This window comes from Hyaena hyaena, unplaced genomic scaffold (genome assembly GCF_003009895.1).
Source record: "Hyaena hyaena isolate Hyena2069 unplaced genomic scaffold, ASM300989v1 scaffold_961, whole genome shotgun sequence".
NCBI classification, from domain to species: Eukaryota; Metazoa; Chordata; class Mammalia; order Carnivora; family Hyaenidae; genus Hyaena; species Hyaena hyaena.
Genome location: NW_024081586.1, coordinates 604,053 through 625,618, shown reverse-complemented (window position 1 = coordinate 625,618; position 21,566 = coordinate 604,053). Strand labels below are relative to the sequence as shown.

General features: G+C 37.9%; 1 long non-coding RNA gene across 1 annotated transcript in view; it reads left to right on the top strand.

The window, feature by feature from the left end:
• LOC120223117 overlaps positions 1 to 14,144 on the top strand; it is a 32,266-nt gene extending 18,122 nt beyond the window's left edge. The window contains exon 3 of the long non-coding RNA XR_005526205.1: positions 13,381 to 14,144. This is a non-coding gene — a long non-coding RNA (uncharacterized LOC120223117). The remainder of the gene's footprint in view (positions 1 to 13,380) is intronic.
• The last annotated feature ends 7,422 nt before the right edge of the window (positions 14,145 to 21,566 follow it).

The window sequence follows — 21,566 nt, the reverse complement described above, 5'->3', positions numbered from 1 at the left end:
CCATTCTCTGACAACCATCAGTTTGTTCTCTGTACTTATGGGTCTGTTTCTGCTTTTTGCTTATTCATTTGTTTGTTTAGTTTCCAAATATAAGTGAAATCATATGCTATTTATCTTTCTCTGATGTATTTCACTTAGCATAATATCCTCTAGGTCCCTCCGTGTTGTTATAAATGACAAGATCTTGTCCGTTTTAATGGCAGAGTAATATTTCATTGTGTGTGTGTATGTGTGTGTGTGTGTGTGTGTGTACACTTATATGCTCCATTGATAAATCTTCTTTATCCATTCATCTATTGATAGATACTTGTATTGTTTCCATATCTTGGCTATAGTAAATAATACTGCAATAAACATAGGGTACATATATCTTTTCAAATTGGTATTTTCATTTTCTTTGGACAAATACCCAAAAGGGTATTGCATTACCACCAACAGTGCAAGAGGGTTCCCCTTTCTCTGCATCCTTGCAAACACCTGTTGTTTCCTGTGTTGTTAATCAGCCATTCTGACAGGTTTAAGGTGGTATCTCATCATGGTTTTGATTTGTATTTCCTTAATGATGAATGATGTTGAGCATTTTTCATGTGTCTGTTAGCCACCTGGATGTCTTCTTTGGGAAAGTGTCTATTTATGTCTTCCCATTTCTTAACTGGGTTGTTTGTTTTTTGAGTGTTGAGTTTGTTAAGTTATTTATAGATTTTGGATACTAACCCTTTATCATGAATATCATTCCCAATACCATCTATTAAAGAGACCCTTTCCCCAGATTATATTCTTGCTTCCTTTGTCATAGATGTATTGACCATGTAATTATGTGTTGGTTTATTTCTGGGCTCCCTCTTCTGTTCCATTGAGCTATGTATATATAGTTCCTTGTTTTATGTGGATATTGTGGATATTGTTTAAAAATATGGTGGCTTGAAGGGAATCAAGAGCAAAAATAAACTGTTGGGACCTCATCAAGATTAAAAGCTTCTGCACAGCCAAGGAAACAACCCAGAAAATTAATAGGCAACCAATGGAATGGGAAAAGATAGTTGCAAATGACATATCAGATAAAGGGTTAATATCCAGAATCTATAAGGAACTCACCAAACTACACGCCCGAAAAACAAACAACCCAGTGAAGAAATGGGCAGAAGACATGAACAGACACTTCTCCAAAGAGGACATCCAGATGGCCAACAGACACATGAAACGATGCTCAGCATCCCTCCTCATCAGGGAAATACAAATCAAAACCACACTGAGATACCACCTCACGCCAGTCAGAGTGGCTAAAATGAGCAAATCAGAGAACTCTAGATGCTGGCGAGGATGTGGAGAAACGGGCACCCTCCTACACTGTTGGTGGGAATGTAAACTGGTACAGCCCCTCTGGAAAACAGTGTGGAGGTTCCTCAGGAAACTAACAATAGAACTCCCTTATGACCCAGCAATAGCACTGCTAGGAATTTACCCAAGGGATACAGAAATGCTGAGGCATAGGAGCACATGTACCCCAATGTTCATAGCAGCACTCTCCACAATAGCTAAAACATGGAAAGAGCCTAAGTGTCCATCAACAGATGAATGGATCAAGAAGATGTGGTTTATCTATACCATGGAATACTACATGGCAATGAGAAACAATGAAATCTGGCCATGTGTAGCAACATGGATGGACCTTGAGGGTGTTATGCTGAGCGAAATAAGTCAGGCAGAGAAGGACAAATATCATATGTTTGCACGTATAGGAGGATTAGGAGGAACTTGACGGAGGAACAAGGGGGAGAAGAAGGGCGGAAATGGTGGGGGAAAGGGAGAGAGGCAAACCATGAGAGACTCTTGAATGCTGAGAAAAACTGAGGACTGATGGATGTGGGGGGGAGGGGGGGATGGGCATGGAGGAGGGCACTTTGGGGATGAGCACTGAGTGTTATGTAGAAACTAATTTGACAATAAACTATTTGTAAAAAAAAAAAATATGGTGGCTTGCTTTCAGGGGCTTTCTGGCTTTGTTTACATACATTACTTTGTCTAGATATTTTTGTTCCTTTTTCCCTATTCTGCTCCATTTTGAGCTCTAGAAGTTTCTCCTTCTTGTTCTGCTTTTTCCCAGTACTCCCAGCTCTACATCAGCGTCTCCTTCCATGATAACCTGAACTGGTAAAGGAGTTCTGTTGTTAAGTCCTGCAGAAGCTGCCTAATTGCTGCTTTATATTTCCTACTGAACAGACATCAATTTCATACAAGTTTTGTGGCTGTTAGTTTTGTGGCAGTTAATACACCTGCATTCATTTGTATTTTGTGGTTTGTAAGCATACCTTGTCGTCCAAATTTTAAATAAATGTTGTTCAAGGGTTCTTGACTTTGTTGTCTGGTTGCTCTTCTTGTTTTTATGTGAGAATTTGGGTAATTGGAAAAATTATGCTGCCACTGCTGTCATCTTCCTGGGATACATATCAGAACTCTTGTCAACTCTAATTATTAATATCATTATCATGGCCAGGATATTCCTGCCACCTGCTGTATCTGATGAGGTGATTTATAAGAATACTTGAGATTTACAAAAGTACCTCTAAAATGTCTTAAGATCATTTCCCTTTATTGTATCTAGGCTATTTTCTGATCTTAATTTGATTTCTCTCTCAGAAGCAATCATGTTGATTAGCTGAGATAAATAAATACCTTTGGTTGTTCTATTTCTCACAATGAATTATTTACATATTCAATTCAGGCTAACCTTTATTTGGGGCTTACACTATGTGCCTGTCAATGTGGGTTGGGTACAAGAGAAACAGAGGTGAGTAAGCCATAGACCCTACACTGAAGGATTTCTCATTCAGATAAATTTGTTTGCTGGTATTAAGGATCTACCCTTACCTCAGATGATATCAGACCTTAAGCAAGCTCTGATTAAGAGAAGGAATTTGAACTATCAAAACCTGATGGAAAAAAAACTAATAAGATTTCTGGGGGATAGAGAAAACAGAAGCTGTTACTGAGCTCCAAAGCAATGTGAAGGAAAGAGTTTGTTTTGAGTATTGATATTAAAGGTTTCTGGTGGTTGTTAACAGTTTATCATCTCAAAATGTGGATGGGTAGAGTCATTTGATGACTCGGTCTTTCCTGATGGGTTGGGTCAACCAGGGTAATTTTAATAGTCTGGTGTAAAAAGGCCCCAGAACCTCAAATATATGAATAGCCAATAGCTTCTGCAGGGAGCCCTCCACAGTACAGGGTTTGGGTGTGTCTCAGCCCACACCACTGACCTGGAACTGATGAAGTGGAATCCCTGAGAAGCATATACAAAAAAATCCAGTGCTAATGATAAAAGGGGAAATAACTGAGCTTTGAAATAGAGATAGCTTAGCAATCTTCAGTTTCTTGTGTAACATTAAGACATTTAGTGCATGAATTGTATGATAGAGCCTTTCTTGTTATTTACACTTTTAATATATCTTTGTGATAGTCTCTGTGTATATGTGTATATATCTATATACAATGGGTATATAGACATGCAATTGATTGAACGTTTATATCCCCCCAAAGTTCATATGTTAAAATACTAACCCTCAAGGTCATCACCTTGGATGGTGATGGATATTCAGAGGAGGAGCCTTTGGGAGGTGATAAGGTCATGAAGAAATCAGTGCCCATAAAAGAGAGGTCCCAGAGAGGTCCTTTGCCCCATCCGCCATGTGAGGAACAGTGAGAAGACGGCAGTCTGTGAGGAAGAGTGCTCTCCTCAGACCCTGCGGGCACCTTGATCTTGGACCTCCCAGCCTCCAGAACTGTGAGAAATAAATTTCTGCTGTTTATAAGGCACCTAGTCTATGGTATTTTGTTTAGCAGCCTGAACACACAAAGGAATTGGGGATAAATGAAATACAAATAGTTTATGAAGCTAACTGGGGGCAATCAATGAAAGAATATGACAGCTTATAGTGCTACATTTGAATTTAAGTTGTCAATTTAGGCTGCTTGATTATACCTTTGTCTTAAAACATAACCCTAATAACTGACTTTGAAGCTGTATAATCCTTACCTGATACTGTTCTTTTTATACCCCCTTATGACAGGACAGCTTTTTTATTTATTTTATTTCTGAAAACCCTGCTTTTCAGAAATAAATCTGAATTTATTCTGTAATTTGTAATTTTGGTCACAGAAGCATGCTAAGTTGACATTTTCAAAGAAAGCTTATTATGGCTCCCAGAACTTTCTTTTAGGATTTCAGTAAAATTTAGTTTTTTATTAGTATAAATATTTAAACATACAAACTCTGAAGACTAAACATAAATGAATAGAATGTCATGTTTTAATGAAACTTATAGTGACATCAATTAATCTGAAATAGTTAATGATGAGATTATTATGATTATGCTTCATGAAATCCTTCCTACTTCCTTCCCCAAGTAGGTGTAGATATTCAACAGCTGAATAAAAACTGAAAGGGACTTAAGAGAGCCTAAGAACTCTCATTTTGTTTTTTTTGTTTGTTTCTTTGATTTTTAAGTTTCTTTTTATTTATTTTGAGAGAAACAGAGCACGACCAGGGGAGGAACAAAGAGAGAGGGAGAAAGCAAGAATACCCGGCAGTGCGTAGCCCGATGTGGGGCTTGAACCCATGAACCATGAGATCATGACCTGAACCCAAACCTTAACCAGCTGAGCCACACAGGTGCCCCCTGAACTCTCACTTTGTGAAAGAGGACATTGAAACTCCCTGAAGTTAAAGTAATTTGCCCAAGAGCATACAGTTTATAAGAACTCCTGACTCCCAACCCATATGTTTGATAGAAAATAGATTTTTAAAAGAGCTATATGGCACGATACAGTTCTTGATATATATTCAGTGTACACTTAGTATTTATAAAATGCTCTACCAAGGGAGTGTCACCTAGCTCTTGTGGATTCAGTGTTCCTTTGGGTGTCACCGTCATCATAAGAATAGAGGTCCATCATGATAATGAGAATAGAGGTTGAGTAGAGCATGAGGAGATAGACTGGGAAAAAGATACTTGAGAACAAGTGGCCATAAAAAGGAGAGGGGAAAGAAGTAAAGGAGAAGATTATGAGGAGAAACAGAAGCAGATGGGAAAGGCAGAGGCAAAAATAGAAGTGAAGGAGGCAGAAAAAGGAGAATAAAAATGAGCAAAATAAAAAACACAAGAAAAGGACTGAGGCTGAAAAGTGAGTGAGAAAGACATAGTAAAGAATAAGACAAGGGCTGAGGAGTACCCTATGGGTGGTCAGATGCTCCGTCAGATGTTGTAAATAGCAGAGGGATTCACACAGTAAGTTATTAATGTTCAAACAAGTTGTATATTCATCTTACCTTCTAAGTTGTTGAGAGGCATCAATATATTTCCCTAAAATGAAAATTAATGCAACATCTAAAAAGGCAAAACCAACAAATAAAACTGAAAACTTCCTGGGTAAAATTTTAGTAGGAATGAAATTCATTAATATATGAATAGATTTTTGGTCTGCAGGGAAGTAGTTAAACTGAAATTAAAAAAATAAAAAGACTGTCACCTTAGGTATGGTCTATCTTCCTTTAAAGATGCAAATTAAGCATGGACTCTCAAATGTTACTTAGGATAGGAAAGTTACAATTAGCTGCTATAATAATAATGCTCTTTGGTTCTTGCTTTGTTTCACAGTGGCTTTAATTAAAGGCCTAGTGATGTTGGAAAGTCACATTAATTATTCATCTGCAAACATTTACATAGACTTCCCTGTTCCCCTTCAATAAATTATCAACTTCACATCTCCATAATTTAATCAAATGACTAAAAATACACCATCTCCAGCTTCTGCCCCTCCTCTCTGGGCTTTGTCTCTTCCATGTTATTTGTTACTGGAGAAGACTTCCCACTGTTATTAAGAAAGAAGAGAAGGAAATCTGTGTGCTGAAACTCTGTAGATTGTGTTTCTTTTTTTTCACACTGTCATATTGATTGGTATAAAGCTGTGGTTTGCAAATGTCCATAATTTTTTGGAGCAAGATGAAAGATACCATAGAATTGTGCTATTATTAAAAGCCAACATGATGTTGGAATATATTAATAGAAGCATAATATTCGAGAAAAAACAATTTCTCCCATAATCCTCAGAGTGTGAAGAATCAAAGCTTCAACCACTAAGCACAGAAAAATCATAAAAAGGGAAACTTCTAGAGGTTACAGCTGAAAGATAAGAATAAGCCTAGTTAGAGAGCCAAAAGTAAAGTTAGAAGTGCTATTTAAGAAAAATTACTCAAGAAGGCAGATGTGCAATTCGATACATAGTTACTTTGTAGGTCTGCAGTTTGGCCTAACCCTTAAAGATCCATTGGGAAACACTTAAATCCAAGGATTCAAAAGATGGTAAAGGGAAAAACATGGACTTTGGAGTCAGCTGGAGCTGAATTCAAATCACAGCTCTGCCATTTGCCAGCGCTCTCATTTTCATTCAGACACTTTCTGAACTTTCCAAATTCTTCCTAATCTTGGTAGGTAAAGTCTTATCCCAGGGTCATTTGATTACAGGGGGTAAAAACCCATTCAAACCAGATTACACATAGCAGATTTACTATAAGGAAACAGAAGAATCTCCTGGAACACATGCACGCTAACGGTAGCCAAGCATCATAGATTGGAATGTTTTTAGGCAGCTTTTCCTCTTCCCTAAGAGTTCTCCTAGAGTTTCTTATTTGTGATTCCTGTTCAAGATTTGTATTTCCTGAAGAAATTAAAGAGGACCTAAATAAATGGACAGACATCCCATTTTTGCAAATCAAAAAACTTAATGTTGTTAAGATGGCAATACTCCCTAAGTTGACCTAGAAATTCAACACAAGTCCCTATTATCATTCCAGCTGTGTGTGGGTTGTGGGTTTTTGTTTTTGCAAAAACTGACAGGCTAAAACTAAAATTCATATAGAAATCCCAGAGACATGGGATAGCTAAAACAATCTTGCAAACAAAGTTGGAAGACTCACACTTCCTGATTTCAAAATTTACTACAAAGCTATAAAAATCAAGACTGTGTGGTTCTGGCATGAGATCAGACCTATATATTCAGTGGAATATAATTGCGAGTCCAGGAATAAATCCATACATCTATGGTCAACTTATTTTTTACAAATATGCCAGAACATTCTGTGTGAAAAGAGTAGTCTTTTCAACAATAATGCTGGGACACTGGATGTCCATATGTAAAAGAATGAAGTTGGGGCTTTGCCTCGCATTACATATAGAGATTAACTCAAAGTGGATGAAAAGCATAAACATAAAAGTCAAAACTTCCATAAAGAAAAATAGGTCTAAATCTTTATGGGTTGGGTTTATTGGGTTAGGGAATGATTTCTTTTTTTTTTTTTTTTTTTACAGACTGAACTCTTTTTTGTTTTTTTTTTTGTTTTTGTTTTTGTTTTGTTTTTTTAGATTTCAACAATTTATTTATTTATTTATTTATTTATTTTTACAAATAGTTTATTGTCAAATTAGTTTCCACATAACACTCAGTGCTCATCCCCATAAGTGTCCTCCTCTATGCCCATCCCCCCCTCCCCTCCACATCCATCAGTCCTCAGTTTTTCTCAGCATTCAAGAGTCTCTCATGGTTTGCCTCTCTCCCTTTCCCCCACCATTTCCGCCCTTCTTCTCCCCCTTGTTCCTCCGTCAAGTTCCTCCTAATCCTCCTATACGTGCAAACATATGATATTTGTCCTTCTCTGCCTGACTTATTTCGCTCAGCATAACACCCTCAAGGTCCATCCATGTTGCTACACATGGCCAGATTTCATTGTTTCTCATTGCCATGTAGTATTCCATGGTATAGATAAACCACATCTTCTTGATCCATTCATCTGTTGATGGACACTTAGGCTCTTTCCATGTTTTAGCTATTGTGGAGAGTGCTGCTATGAACATTGGGGTACATGTGCTCCTATGCCTCAGCATTTCTGTATCCCTTGGGTAAATTCCTAGCAGTGCTATTGCTGGGTCATAAGGGAGTTCTATTGTTAGTTTCCTGAGGAACCTCCACACTGTTTTCCAGAGGGGCTGTACCAGTTTACATTCCCACCAACAGTGTAGGAGGGTGCCCGTTTCTCCACATCCTCGCCAGCATCTAGAGTTCTCTGATTTGCTCATTTTAGCCACTCTGACTGGCGTGAGGTGGTATCTCAGTGTGGTTTTGATTTGTATTTCCCTGATGAGGAGGGATGCTGAGCATCGTTTCATGTGTCTGTTGGCCATCTGGATGTCCTCTTTGGAGAAGTGTCTGTTCATATCTTCTGCCCATTTCTTCACTGGGTTGTTTGTTTTTCGGGCGTGTAGTTTGGTGAGTTCCTTATAGATTCTGGATATTAATAGGGAATGATTTCTTAAACATGACATCAGAAAGCACAAGCAACAAAAGAAGAAGCAAACAAATTGGACTATATCAAAACAAAAAATATTTGTGCACGTAGGACACAGGATTCATAAACAATTTATCTTATAAGGGTCTAATATCCAGAATATATAGAGGACTCCTATAAGTCAATAAGACAGAAAGTCTCAAATGAACAACCCTGTTTAAAAATTGGCAAGGATTAGAATAGACATTTCTCCAGAGAAGATACACCAATAGCTAATAAGCACATGAAAAGATGTGCAATATTATTAGGAATCGGGAATGAAAGTTAAAACTGCAATGAAATACCACTTCCTAGATACCAGAATTAGCTATCATCAAAGAGAGGTAGTAAGTGTTGGTCAGTATGTGGAGAAACTGGCACTTTCAGACGCTGCTAGGGGGAATGTAAAATGAGACAGCCACTTTAGAAATAGTCTGGTAGTTCCTCCAAAGGTTAAATAAACATAGAATTACTACATGACCCAGCAATTCTATACCAGGTATGTATCAAAAAGAAATGAAAATATGTGTTCACACAAAAACTTGTATATGATATTCATAGCTGCATTATTCATAATAGCCGAAGATGAAAACTAATCACATATCCATCAACTGATGAATGGATTAAAAAAATATATGGTCCATTAGCCATAAAAGGAATGAAGTTCTGATACATATTACAACATGGATGAACCTTGAAAAAATTATACTAAGTGAAGGAAAGGAGTCACAAAAGATTGTATGGCTCCATATATATGAAATGTCCAGAATAGGAAAATATTGAGAGACAGAAAGTAGATTAGTGATTGCCTTGAGACAATAGGAAGGGGTTGGGGGTGGGAGATGGGGGTGACTGTTAATGAGCATGGGTTTTTTTTTTTGAGTGAGGAAAATATACTAAAATTTTTTGTGGTGATGGTTATATGACTATGACTTCCTAAAAACCATTGAATTATTTGCTTTAGATGGACAAATTGTATGACAGGTGAATTATGTCTCAGTAAAGCGGTTTTTAAAAAAGATTCATATTTTGTGATTTGTGGAGATTCTGGCTTGCTTATTGGGGGATGGAAGAGGAATTTAATGTAACACTCAAGTCTCCAAACTTGGCCATAGCTTCTCAAAAATGGGAACACAAGAGGAACTGATGGTTATATCTAATACTATATATATATATGTATTTATATACCTGTATAAATATATATGTATATACATACATGTATATGTATATATATGTGTATATATATATATATACACACCTCAAAAGTGTGAGGATTCAATGAGATAATATATAAAGCACCAAGAAAAATATCTAACTAGGTTCCCCTTTATCATTTTACCATTTTGCTTTAGCTTTTACTTCTTGTCAGATTGAAATGATCATTATTAGGTATTTTACCTTTTGCAATTCTTTATGTCATGGTTGCCCAGAAAGGCCAGGGAAGTGGGGCAGAAACAGAGCCTGGAGCCTGTTTCAGTCTGTGACTCCCTCTCTCTCTGACCCTCCCCTGTTCACGCTGTCTCTCTCTCTCTCTCTCCTAGAAATAAATAAAACATTTAAAAAAAAATTAAAAAAAAAATCCTCTAGAACCTTTGAGCTTGGCGAGGTATTAGGGTCATCCTTCACCACATCTAAAGGGCTTCGAACAGTTTTCTCTCCAGACAACTCTGAAAGGACATGGTGATGAACTCAAATCCCTGAGTGACTCTCAGTGGTTGTGAGCCCCTCAAGTGTCCCCAAAACCCAGGTGCAGCTGAGGCCTGTACTGTTGTGGGCTTTCCTGTGAACCAGAGCAAATGTTCCCAGCTGCCTCAGTTCAGATTCATACTGGAAGGTTTTCTTGGTGAACACCAAGTGCCTCTCTAAAACAGGGGGTTGTCTACACTTGTCTTCCCTCTTTGATGCAGGTAAATCAAATCAATGGCAAGGAAGTCAGCCTATGACAACTTGTTTATAAATTCTGTATTCTCAGTTTTGAATTTTTGATAGGGGTTGAGCTATTCACTTTATATAGTTGAATTTGGTACTCTGGATTTCTAATAAAACTTTAAAAAAATGTTTGTTTATTTCGAGAGAGAGAGAGAGAGAGAGAGAGAGAGCGTGTGTGCATGTATGCCAGTGGGATAGGGGCAGAGAGAGAGAGAGAATCTGAAGCAGGTTCCATGCTATGAAGTGCAGAGCCCAACGTGGGGCTCTAACCGTGTAAGATCATAACCTGAGCCAAAATCAAGAGTTGGATGCTTAACCAACTGAGTCACCCAGGCGCCTCAGGATTTCTAATAAAACTTTTGCTGGGACGCCTGGGTGGCTCAGTCAGTTAAGCCCCGGACTTCAGCTGAGGTCATAATCTCACGGCCTGTGAGTTCAAGCCCTGCATTGTGCTCTGTGCTGACAGCTCAGAGCCTGGGGCCTGCTTCGGATTCTGTGTCCCCTTCTCTCTCTACCCCTCCCCGGCTTGCACTCTCTGTCTCTCAAAAATGAATAAAAAATTTAAAAAATCTTTTGCCATGTGAGTGTGATTTTTCAGATATGGGTTGATCTATGGTCTCAGTCTTAACCAGATTTCTAGAGTGTGGCATTGTGCTGACCATAAGTATCAGTCAGCATTCCTGTTTCCTTTTTTTTTTTAATTTTTTATAGTTTATTTTTGAGACAGAGAGAGACAGAGCACGAGCGGGGAAGGGGCAGAGAGAGAAGGAGACATAGAATCTGAAGCCGGCTCCAGGCTCTGAGCTGACAGCACAGAACCTGATGCAGGGCTCGAACCCACGAACCGGGAGATCACGACCTGAGCCAAAGTCAGATGCTTAACTGACTGAGCCACCCAGGTGCCCCTCTTTTTTTCCTTTGAGAGGGTAGCCATCAGTAGGTAGCAGCCCCACATGGTCACTTCAAGGACTTCTGATTATATTAAATAAGTTTTTCTCAGAAGTATGGAAATTTTTGATACCAGTTTTCTTATATCCCTAGATAGTGTAAACTAGATGGGCTCCATTGGTGATAGGGAACGGGACACATGGGCACCGATTGCTTTGACAGGACCAGATACAGATGTATCTCTGAATCCTGCATAATTTCTCAGAATACACAAAGTTGCTTAGTAGCTTCTGGAGTCAGTACCAGATGATATCAAGCACTTGTGGAGTAGAAAAATATAGACAATATTAGTGCTTCTGCATCTGTTATATACATAGTTTATTTTGAATAGGCTGCTTTCAGACTGCATGCTATAACCACTTCATGTTACAATAGGCAGTATGGGAGAATGGAAAGAGCACTGCATTTTTAGTCAGACCGGACTATTTCTACGGGTGTAAATTGTGTCCCTTGTATATGTCACTTAACCTTTGTGCCATTAACCTAATTCTTCTTGCTATGTTGTAGTGAGGAGTAGATTGTATGTACAAACTCATACAGTGCTTAGCACAGAGAAGGAAGACTCTTACTGAATGGTAATTTGAATCTAAATTCACCTCTCTGGGGAACTTATTCCTTAAGGCCCAGCTTACATCGTTACCTCCTTTCTGTAGCTTCTCAGACTCTCTCCGTGTTCTTGACAGTGTAGTTCTAGTTTGCTCTCTGTGCTTAGTGTCTTAGGCTCTGTGGTAGCATTATTCTTATGGTTTAAATGCATTGCCAGAAGATTATTAGTATTGGCCATTTTCCTTGTGATTTAGGCCTAACCTCCTTTGTACAGTGCTAGAATTTGCAGAGATCAGAAGCTAAAGGCAGTATCCTTTTCTCCCACAGGGATTGTGAATTGTTGGCATTTCTTCTATGCACAGGGTTGAGCTTTGCTATGATTAAAGCCCTGAGGGAAAGCAAAGCATTTTCATCCTGATTTGGGCCTTTGTACTGTTGGTGTGTTCCACTTCTATTATACTTTTAACAGCTTTTATAAATTTTTACTTCTCTTCTCAAACCATACCTAGCATCTCATCTCCCACTCCAAGAATTTAACTTTGTCTGGTTTTGTTGTTTTTTTTTTTTAACCTGAGAAAATCAACATCAGGTTAGAACTTCTTCAGCTTCCTCCTCAATTTCCTCCTCCAACACTTGCAAATTATACACTTCTTTTACTTCTTTCTGTCTCCAGAGGAAAGGTGTTCTCCTTTACTTTCGTTCATAGTCAAAAAATGTGAAAGAAGAGCTTATGTTTCTTTGCTTTTTCATTTCCGATACTCCAATCTGCCTTGTCTCTACTATATTGGAATTTCTTGCTGAAATGATTAGGATTCAATGGGATTTTTTTTTCTTCTGATCTTTTGTAACCCTTAATTCATTTAATCTTTTGACGGTTCACTCCTTCAGATGTGGCTGCTAGGTCATTCTTCTCTCCTGGTTTTCTACTTCTCTGATCTTTGTATCATAGCCTCCTTCAAAGGATCTTTTTTCTCTTAGCTGCCCATTCTTTAATTTATTGAAAGAATTTATTTATTTTTAGTCAAAATAAGGAATTTAGTGGGATTGGTTGGTTGTTTTCAACTGCACTGGAAAAAGCAGGGGAAGAAAATGATGAGCTCAGGGCTTCAAATTCCCATCTCGAGTTACACATAATGACCTGAAAGGTACTATAGCTTTCCTGGAAGAAACCTTATTTCCTTTAGCTGCAAGACCAAAATTTCTTAAAACTAAACTCAGAGTTTCATTTTGCAAGTGGCTGAATTATAACACAAATTGAATTCCCCACCCTGCAGTATCTATTCTGTTAAAATTGGATCTTTACTGTGATAGAATGGGATCAAGAACATATGGGTAAATTCCGGTGAAGATGAGGGAACTTGGATGCCTAAATTCAATAGAGACTTTTTTTTTTTTTTTGGCTAGTGGAAGCAAACTTTCCACTCCTGCCTGAGAAGGTTAGTGGTATGTGTGAGACTGGGCTTGAGCCCAGTAAGTATGAAATAGGCCTTGAAGGCACAGTACATTGCATGAGGAAGTGGTCCAAATGCCCATGGTCCCTTCTCTTCGTTTATTACCTTCTCTTTCTCATGTTTTTACAGCCTCATGAGGAGTTCTCTGTGACAGTTGACTGAGCAAGAAAAACTCAAGCCTAGTTTTACAGATGTTTTTGTGTGATATGTGGGCAATAACCTCAAGTGGACAACTGCCACACTATATATAGCTGCTCTCTGTGACAGCCACTGAAAGAAAGAGGTGAAGGGAAATCCTCCAAGTGGGTGAAACTCCAAGCAGTGCACCTGGTTGTTTATTTTGCTTGGAAGGAGAAATGGCCATTTGTGTGATTATACACTGACTCATGGGCTATGGCAAATGGTTTGGCTGGATGGTCAGGGACTTAGGAGGAAAATGGTTAGGAAAGTGGTAACAAGGAAGTCTGCAGAAGAGGAATGAGAATGTGAAGTGTGAAGATATTTGTGTCCCATGTAAATTCTCACCAAAGGGTGATCGTGGCAGAAGAATACTTAAATGATCAAGTGGATAGAATGACATATTCTGTGGATACCAGTCAGCCTCTTTCCCCAGCCATTCCTGTCATTGCCCAATGGACTTATGAGCAAAGTGGCCATGGAGGCAAGAGCTGAGGTTAAACATGGGCTTGGCAAAATGGAAGAACACTCGTCAATGCCAGCCTAGCTATAGGCACTGCTCAATGACCAAATTGCCAGAAGCAGAGACCAATATTGAGCCCTCGTTATGGCATCATCATTCCTTGGGTTATCAGCTGATTACGTGTTGGCAGGTTGATTACATCGGACAACTTTCATCATGGAAAGTATAGCACTTTGTCATTACTAAAATATAAACTTATCCTCAATATAATTGTTTTTTTTTTTTCCTCTGTACACAATGCTTCTGCCAGAACTACCATACATAGATTTATAGAATGCCTTATCCACTGTCATGGTGGATCCACATAGCATCACTTCCAATGAAGAAAGTAATTTCATAGCAAATAAAGTACAGTAATGGGCCCGTGGTCATGGAATTCACTAGTCTTTTCATGTTCTTTATCATTCCAAGAAGCTGGCTTAAAATAATAGTGGAATACCTCTCTGAATAGCCAGCTTTGGTGCCAGGAACCTAGAAATACTTTGTAGAACTGAGACAGTGTCCTCCAGGATGCAGTATGTGTTCTAAATTTAGTGTATAATATTTGATACTGCTCCTTCCATAGCCAGGCTTCATGCGTCTAAGGATAAAGATGTGAAAATGCCACTCCCTCCCCTCAGTATTTACCCTAGTGACACAAAATTTTTGCTACCCTGTGCCATGTCTTTAAGTTCCACTGGTCCAGAAGCCTTAATTCCAAAGAGAGCAATGCTCCCACCAAGGGCACACAACAATTATTTCACTGAACTTGAAGTTGACCTGGCCACCTCTCTCTGTTGGGCTCCTCATGTCTTTGACTCAACAGACAAAGAAGGGGTTATTGTACTGGCTGTGATGACTTACGTGACCAGTCTTATGCGTTTTGAGATTTTTTGAGTGTAGAGGAGGCATCAGATGTAACATTCCTTAGAAATAAAACTCAAGGGGCACCTGGGTGGCTGAGTAGGTTATGTGTCCAACTTTGGTTCAGGTCATGATCTCATGGCTTGTGGGTTTGAGCTCTGCGTCAGGCTCTGTGCTGATGGCTCAGAGCCTGGAACCTGATTTGAATTCTGTGTCTCTGTCTCTCTTTGCCCCTCCCCCACTTCTGCTCTGTCTCTCTTTCATTCTCTCAAAAATAAATAAACCTTTGAAAAAATAATAAAAGAAATAAAACTCAAATTTCTCAATTTCAACAGTAAATGAAATAAATCAGTGTCACTACATGTACATTGATAGTTGTGTCAAATAATTGGGCTTAAATTTCCAGGACATAAACATCCCACAGGTAAGATACATAGCGTGTATACCACACTCCCTCAGTCAAATGAAGATCCTCATTTATGAGCCTTCCTTCTGAGCCTCTTTTTCTTTCAACCATGACAGGATCACATTTTGTCAAAAGCAGTGATCACAAGTAATGTGAAGATTGCAAGTGCTGTGATATATGATATATCACTATTTCCTTGAAGGTGTTTTTTCCTTATATATTTTTAATATATATATTTTTGAAAATTTTATTTTTAAGCAATCTCTACACCCAATGTGGAGCTTGAACTCACAACCTCGGGATCAAGATCACATGGTCCACTGACTGAGTCAGCCAGGTGCTCCTCCTTAGTGTAAATATTTTTCTGTCTGGATAGCACGTAACCCAGACATCCAAGGCTTTACTAAAATGTGAGTATGACTGTGACTATGTGACATTTATGCCAAGCCTGTTTCTTAGGTCTTCTTGTTCTTGTAGGACTTCATCTCTCTCAAAAATTCCCCCTGGTTGTTTTAAGCAACCTCCACATTGCTGATATTTCACATATGCTCATAAATAATTATGCTTGTGCCCTTCCACTCTTGTGTAACCCTGTGACTGCAAACCACAAGAGACGTACCTTCCCCTGGCAAAGAGCTGTTTCTGAGGATGCTTCTCTGCTGGGCACCGCTGCCCTTGATATGGTATATGCCAAGGCTGTGTTTCCTGGTGGGGGTGGGAGAAAGGGAGCATAGTCTCTCTGATTCTGTATGCATTTGGTCACCTAGACAAAAGGTGGCTCTGTTGAGTTCAGAGCCTCCTGCAGTCTTTCATAAACATACCTCCTTTGGCCTTTTGCCCTACTACTGCTCTCAGAAGAACTTGAACTCATCCATCAGTACAGACACATACGGATGAGAAATGAGTGAAATGAAAACAAGAAAAATGGCCTAGCATTCCAATTGCTGTCCCCAATTTTCTCTTGTCTTTATTCCACAGCTGCATCTATGCCTCTCTATCTCCTCTCAGCAGTAACTAAAAAAATAAAAAACCCCAAACCAAAACAAACAAAAAAGAAACAAAGGCAGAAAAAAAACCCAAGCCCTGCCCCCCAAAAGGCTCATATACTTTAAAGATAAATATTTGGATGCTTACTTACACTTCAGACAATCCAGTTCTTAGTTGTCTAGGAAGGTATCCTGGTACAATTTTTGAAAACATTTTAAAGTATTAAATTATATTAGAGTCTGCATAAAATATCAATCAGTTGTTATTTGGGTATACTTGCTTTACTAGCTTATTTCCCATCACTTCATATTTTTTCCCCTTAAGTGTTCCAAATATGTACTAGTTTTATATCTAGGACAATATCACAATATATTATTTCAGGAGTGCGTATACATACAGAATTCCTATAGGCTGAGTCACAGGAAAATAGGTAAGCTCTTTCTGTTGGAGACCAGTTTATTTTTGCTTTCAATTTTCAAATGAACAAGAAAAATACATTAGAAATTCATGCCGAGGTCCTAGGGTTAAATATTACAGTCTCTGCCTTTTTTGATCTGGAAGAACTATGATATGGCACAAGCTCTGAAGTCTGAAACACCTGAATTCCAACCTCACTTACATATTTTTGGTCATGAGGTCATGATGCTTTATGGATTTCAGTTTACCCCTTTGAAAACTGGAAATACTTCCCAGTATCCATGTCTGGGTTAAATGAAAAAATGTAAAGTGCCTGGTACCTAGAGGCTCAACAATTGCTACTTCCTCCTACACAGTGCACTTTCTTCCAGAGTTGTTTCAGACTTCAGTGAGTCATGACTATATGGAATTTCAGAGCTGGGAAGAAATAGATCTCAATTTTCATTGCCATGACAACAGAATCAGAGCAGTGAAAAATTTCCTCCTTAAACAGGAGCAACTGTTAACAAAGTAGCACCTTTTTAATTGGTGGCAAATACGTGATTTGGTTCCTTCTCTTTCCCCCTCTGCTTCCACTAGTTTGCCTAATCCTACTTATTTACTCTGAGTGGACCAAAGAGAGAAGTTAGCTACTGATATTCTACTTACTGTGCAAGTATTAACAATGATATCTAGTACTATTTTATCACCATCCTTCTAATTGCTACCTGCAGAATATCATGGAAGGTACCTGGGATTTTATTATAATCTAAAATTAGATCTTTCCATAATCGATGTCTGTATTTGTCAGATGTCTTTAAACTCTACTTATATATTATTCATAAGCTCTCAAAGAGTTACAGTAGCCATTCACTATTTCTTTCACTCTCAGAATAGAATCATTTCCGAAAGGATTTTTCTCCTCTTTGTTTTGACATGCCTAAAGTCGACTCAGTTAATTTCCATGGTAATATGTTTCACTCCTTCATAGTTTTAGTGGTCTTAATAACCAGCTCAACCTAGTAAAATGTAAACCTCTTCTCCCTCTTACCAAAGTTATGGAATAGCTAATCACTGTTATTAATATATTTTTGTTTGTTTTAATTAAGAAAGATCCCAAGTTATGATCCTGTCTTTATGACAGTTAACTTTTTGTCACGTGATAGCATACAAAATTATTTTAAAACAATGCATTCCATTAAAACATACTTTGAGGGGTGGTGAGGTGTCTCAGTCGATTAAGCATCCTACTCCTCTCAGGTCATTATTTCACAGTTTGTGAGTTTGAGCCCCTCATTGGGCTCTGTGCTGACAGCTCAGATCCTGGAGCCTGCTTCAGGTTCTATGTCTCCCTTTCTCTCTGCCCCTCCTCTGCTCATGCTCGGTCTCTCTCTGTCTCTCAAAAATGAATAAACATAAAAATTTTTTTTTAAAATCCTACTTTTAAAAAGTTGTTTTGAAAGGCTGATTCCTTAAAAGCAGTATGGCAAGGGCACCTGGATGTTTCAGTCAGTTGAACATTGATTCTTGATTTCAGTTTGGGTTATGATCCCAGAGTCGTAGGATCGAGCCCCATGTTGGACTCTGCCCTGAGCATGGAACCTGCTTGGGATTTTCTCTCTCTCCCTCTGCCCCTCTCCCTTACTCATGCTCTGTCTCAAAAAAAAAGCATGTGGCAGAGATCTATAACAAAGGTCAGGCTTCAGAGACAAGTAAAGAAGTTCTTTAATGAAAAATATTTTTTACTAAGTTATAATTGATATATAATATATTAGATTCAGGTGTATAACACAGTGACTTCACATCTGTATACATTGCAAAATGATTACCACAAAAAGGCTAGATATCATCTGTCACCATACAATGTTAATACAATATTAATGACTATATCCCCCATGCTGCATATTTTATTCCCATGACATATTTATTTTATAATTGGACATTTGTTTTTCTTGATCCCCTTCACCCTTTCCCCCCTTCGACCCCTTAAGCCTCCTTCCTCTCTATCAACCACCAGTCTATTCTCTGTATGAGTCTGCTTTTTGTTGTTGTTGTTTTACTTGTTTTGTTTTTTAAATTCCACATACAAATAAAATCATACAATATTTGTCTTTTTTTATCTGACTTATTTTACTTAGAATAATACCCTCAAGGTCTATCCATATTGTTCTAAATGGCAAGATTTCATTCTTTTTAATGGCTGAATAGTATTCCATTATATATAAATTATATATTATCCATATTCTTTACCTATTCATCCATCGATGAACACTTAGGTTGTTTCCATATATTGACTATTATAAATAATGCTGCTATAAAAAGACCTTTTCAGGTTAGTGTTTTTGTTTTCTTTGGACAAATAACCAGCAGTGGGATTCTGAGGTCATATGGTAGTTCTCTTTTTAATTTCGTTGAAGAACTTCCATACTATTTTCCATAGTAGCTGCACCAATTTACATTCCCACCAACAATATACAAGGTTCACTTTTTTCCATACCATTACCAACATTTGTTATTTCTTGTCTTTTTGATAAATAATATCCACTTTAACTGCTAAAGATGTTATTTCATTATGGTTTTGGTTTGCTTTTCCCTGAAGATTAGTGATGCTGAGCATCATTTTATGTGCCTGTTGACCATCTGTATGTCTTGTTTGGAAAAGTGTCTATTAAGATATTTTGCCCATTTTTAATTGAATTGTTTATTTTTTTTAAAAAATTTTATTGTTTTATTTATTTCTGAGAGAGGGAGAGTGAGAGAGACAGTGTGAGCAGGGGAGGGTCAGAGAGAGGGAGACACAGAATCTGAGACAGACTCCAGACTGTCAGCACAGAGCCCGATGAGGGGCTTGAACCCACAAACCGTGAGATCATGACCTAAGTCAAAGTCGGACGCTTAACGAACTGAGCCACTCAGGCACCCCTGAATTGTTTATTTTTTGTCATTGAGTTGTTTAAGTTTTTTATGTACTTTGGATATTAAGCTTTTATCAGATATATCTTCTCCCATTCAGTAGATTGACTTTTTGCTTTGTGGGTTATTTCCTTCACTTTGTAGAGCTTTTTAGTTTGATATATTTCTATTTATTTATTTTTACTTTTGTTTCCCTTGCCTTTGGAGTCAGATCCAAAGGAACATTGCTAGGACTGATGTCAAGGAGCTTAGGGCTTTTGTTTTCTTCTAAGAGTTTTATGGTTTCAAGTCTTAGATTTAAGACTTTAATCCATTTTGTAAAATATTTGTTTATTTTTCAGAGAGTGCAAGCAGGAAAGGGGCAGAGGGAGAGAGAGACAGAGGATCTGTAATGGGCTCTACACTGACAGGCTGGCAGCAGTAAGCCCAATATGGCGCTGAACTCATGACCCTTGAGATCATGACCTGAGCCAAAGTTGGATGCTCAACTGACTAAGCCACCCAGGTACCTTTGAGTTAATTTTTGTATATGGTGTGAGATAGTGTCCAATTTTATTCTTTTACCTGTAGTTGCCCAGTTTTCCTAGCACCACTTATTGAAAAGACTGTCCTTTCCCCATTGTACGTTTTTGCCTCCTTTGTCAAAAATTAATTGACCACACATGGGTTTATTTCTCTCCATTCAGTTCCATTAATCAATGTGTCTATTTTTTTTTCCAGTACCGTACTGTCTTGATTACTATAGCTTTGTGGTATAGTTTGAAATGAGGGAGTATGATACTCCTTGCTTTGTTCTTTCTCAAGATTGTCTTGGTATTCAGTATTTTTGTGGTTCCATGTAAGTATTTAAATCATTTGTTCTGGTTCTTTGAAAATGCCACTCAAATTTTGACAGGTATTGCACTGGATCTTTAGATTATTTGGGGTAGTATGAATATTTTAAAAACAATAATTCTTCCAGCACATATGCATGGAATATCTTTCCATTTATGTATGTCACCTTCTATTTCTTTCATTGATTTCTTATAGTTTTCAGAGTACTGGTCTTTCACCTCCCTGGTTAAACTTATTTCTAGATATTTTGTTCTATTTGATGCAATTGTGAATGGGATTGTTTTTATTTGAAAATTAATTTCTTAATTTGAAATGTTCTTATTTGAGAAAAGAGCTAAATGACATAGAATTATATTGTCAGTAAAATTATTTCTGTCTCATTGATAAAGAATTACTGCAGATATGGAAGTCATGCTTCTTGTACGCAAATATGAAATGTAAGAATCCTCTGGGCTTTTGATAAGGTTTTTGAAGCAGAAAATAATTTTTTCATGTACAATTACAGAAAGGAATGTGTTAGATAAGAAAGAAGCTAAACATGCTAAGAATGGAACTTTAAGCAGAGATTGTTAGCTGCTCACCCAATATCCATTCTCTCATTTTTCTTTAGTAAAGGAAGCCTAGTTTTTTGGGGGGCAATATTGTATTCAGGTTAACAAATGTTACATTTCCCTGCCTCCCTTTTAAGTAGAAGTGGACAAGTAAAACAGTTGAGTTCAATGATGTACAGATGGTAGTTTAAGGTTAGAACTTCCAGTAATATTTCTTAAAAGTGAGTAATCCATGGTTAGTATGCCTTTGCTCTTTACGGACTTTTTCCTTTTTTTCTCACTGATACATGAAATGCATAATGGATGTGGGTCTATTTATAGATACCTCAACTCAGACCTCAATCTTGTAATAGTTTCTTTGATGAAGTCATTGTTGCTTTAGATTGGCTGCTTATTAGAATTGCCTGAGGATATTCTAAACCTAAGTGTTGGGATTTCTCCTCATAGATATGATGTAATAGATAGTGGCAGGCAAGTGTTTCTGTTGCAAAAGCCATATAAATTACAAATATATTTCTAAATGTATCAGAGAGCTGTAAAAGCAAGTTTATGATACTAAAATTCCAGAGAGGGAAGAACAATTCTCAGGTAGATGGATGACCAATAGCCACTTCTCTTCCTGAGGTCATTTGCCAGCTCTGGGCCTGGGCTGGAGATCTGGTGTGGCCTAGGCATAAGACTCTGT